The sequence below is a fragment of the Lathyrus oleraceus genome, chromosome 3 (assembly GCF_024323335.1).
Source record: "Lathyrus oleraceus cultivar Zhongwan6 chromosome 3, CAAS_Psat_ZW6_1.0, whole genome shotgun sequence".
NCBI classification, from domain to species: domain Eukaryota; kingdom Viridiplantae; phylum Streptophyta; class Magnoliopsida; order Fabales; family Fabaceae; genus Lathyrus; species Lathyrus oleraceus.
Genome location: NC_066581.1, coordinates 497,053,612 through 497,056,496, shown reverse-complemented (window position 1 = coordinate 497,056,496; position 2,885 = coordinate 497,053,612). Strand labels below are relative to the sequence as shown.

Here is a 2,885-nt window from a genome sequence, read left to right as displayed (position 1 = left end):
ATAAGAAGGTATTTGGGTGATGGCTTCTGTGAAAGGGATTTCTACGTGAAGTTTTTCTATAACCTTAATAAATTTCTGATACTGGTTATTGATCTGGGTTTGTTTGAGTCTTTGCGGATATGGTATCGGTGGTTTATATGGCGGGGGTGGTACATAAGTTTTATCTTTAGGTTCTTCTCCTTTTTCTTGACCTTCATATTTTTCAGATTCCTCTGGTTCCTTTACTTCGTCCGTGGGTTCGATATATTTCTTAGAAGTTTTGGGTTCACTCAATCTTGGGTTTGGTGGTTCATCATAAGCATTCCCACTTCATAGGGTAATGGCATTGGCCTGTCCTCTCGGATTCTGTTGAGGTTGTCCATGGAACTGTCCTCCAAGTGTAGTCTGGGGGGCTTGGTTTAAAGCTACCTGAGAGATCTGGGTTTCAAGCATCTTAGTGTGAGTAACTATTTGGTCAACCTTGGTTCCTAGCTGGGAAATCAGTTCGTTAACGTGAATGTTCTGGTTCATGAACTCTTTGTTTTGTTGGGTTTGAGCAGTGATAAAATTTTCCATAATTTTCTCAAGGCTCGGCTTTGGTGGGACAAGTTGCATAGGTTGATTTGTTCTTGGGGCTTGGTAACCTGGTTGTCTCGGAGGTGCATTATTTTGGATAGGGTTATTGTTCTTATAGGAGAAGTTCTGGTTATTCCTCCATCCAGGGTTATAGGTATTCGAATATGGGTTCCCTTGGGTGTAGTTCACTTGCTCAGAGTGGGTTTCGTTTAAGAGACTGCATTCTACATATTGGTGTCCTTTGGTTCCACATATCTCACAATTCGTCAAAACTGCAGCTGCAGAATTTGGGTTTATGCATATATGCTCGACCTTGAGGGCCAACGCGTCCATTTTAGCCTGCATCATGTCTATAGAGCTTAACTCATGTACTCCTCCTTGGGCTTCCTTCTTCTCAACTGTCGCTCATTCGATTCCCCGTGATTGATGGTTTTGAGCCATATCTTCGATGGGGGCACTAGCTTCACGGTAAGGTTTGTTCATCAGTGCACCGCCTGCGGCAGCGTCGATGGTCATTTTAGTGTTATAGTGAAGTCCATTATAGAAGGTCTGAATGATTAACCAATTTTCTAAACCATGATGTGGGCATGCTCTTAACAGCTCTTTATATCTCTTCCAAGCTTCGAATAACGATTCTCCTTGGTTCTCGATAAATCTGGTTATGCGGTTTCGAAGAACGGTGGTCTTACTTGGGGGAAAGTATCTAGCAAGGAATACTCTTCTAAGGTTATCCCAAGTTGTAATGGAATTGGGTGGAAGGGAATATAACCATGATAGGGCTTTATCTCTGAGGGAAAAAGGGAATAATCTTAAACAGATTACCTCAGGAGAAGCTCCATTGGTTTTAAAAGTGTCTGCTAATTGGAGAAAGATTTTTAAATGTTGGTTTGGGTTCTCAGTAGCAAGACCTGCGAATTGTCTCTGTTGCACTAGTTGCAACAAGGAGGGTTTAAGTTCGAAATTATTAGCTGGGATGGTTGGGTTTACTATACTAGAACTAGGTTCTTCGTTGGATGGTTGGGAGAAATCCTTAAGAGGTCTTTGGTTTTGATCTTCGGCCATAGCTCTCCTAATTCTATGGAAAAATAAACGTGCACGAGCGTAACGTTCAGGTTCCGCCAGAGGGTATACTAAGCTTCTGGTGCTGCGAGTTCTTCGCATTGACCGACAGGTAACAACCTAAATCTAAACGATATAACAACAGGGTACAAAATTTGACGAAATTGGTCCCCGGCAACGGCGCCAAAAACTTGATGCGTGCTTTTCGCAAGTATACGAACGCGTCAGAGTAATATAAAAGATTGTCGAATCCACAAAGACCAAGTGTCAATCTATCGTTATCTATTATTACAGTGTTTATCTAAGGTAATCGAAACAGGGGTTTTAAAAGTGTACATTGAAAAATAAAGTATTAAATAAAATTCAATTAATAAAGACAGGTTCGAATGTAATTCACATAATCAATTAATAATCCAAGTACTAGCTAATAGAATTACTTATGGGCAGTGTTTCCTACTTTGAAAAGAACCAATTTAACGGGAACTGTCGCTTTCGCGTATTCAGAACCGAGTTTTACTCCCTAATCAAACCCTTTTATTGTCACTTATAAAAAGGCGCGCATTGCGTTAGAGTAGTAAACCTATTTTTAAGAAATATAGTATCTTGACTAAGTTGAAAAGTATTTTGACCTGGATTTCTTAACCAAAAGAGGTTCTCACGAACCAGACTCTAAACTTATAAACGCGTCCGAAAATAGTTTTAAAATCACTTTTCTTTTTAAGTTAAAAACTCCTAATGAACTAAACAAAGCGCTTTCGCTGTTTTTGAAATAGTTAAAAACAACTAAATTTAAAAAGACGTTGGACGACTTTCGATCTTATCCAACGGAAATTAAGTGCGGGAAAACTTAAGTTGAAAGTCAAAATAGCCCTTAAGTGTTTCTACGAACAATTGTACGGATTATCGGTTCAATTACGATCCTTACATTCTAACCTTTATAGGTTTAGCTAGACATGGTAAAGTAAAGATGCATTTTAATTTAAATAAAAGTAGTGCGAGTGCGGAAAATAAATAAAAGTAGTGCGAGTGAGAGAAAATAAATAAAAGTAGTGTGAGTGCGAGAAATAAACAAAGTAGTGCGAGTGCGAGAAATAAACAAAGTAGTGCGAGTAGGGAAAGTAAATAAAAGTAGTGCGAGTGCGAGAAATAAACAAAGTAGTGCGAGTGCGGAAAGCAAATAAAAGTAGTGCGAGTGTGAGAAATAAACAAAGTAGTGCGAGTGCGGAAAGTAAATAAAAGTAGTGCGAGTGCGAGAAATAAATGAAAGTAGT

The 2,885-nt window shown here is 39.1% G+C and overlaps 1 non-coding gene across 1 annotated transcript; it reads left to right on the top strand.

The window, feature by feature from the left end:
* Nucleotides 1–1,126: 1,126 nt before the first annotated feature.
* LOC127134153 (small nucleolar RNA R71) lies at nt 1,127–1,233 on the top strand. The gene has a single exon (XR_007807913.1). It is a non-coding gene; the product is annotated as a small nucleolar RNA R71 (small nucleolar RNA).
* Nucleotides 1,234–2,885: the final 1,652 nt, after the last annotated feature.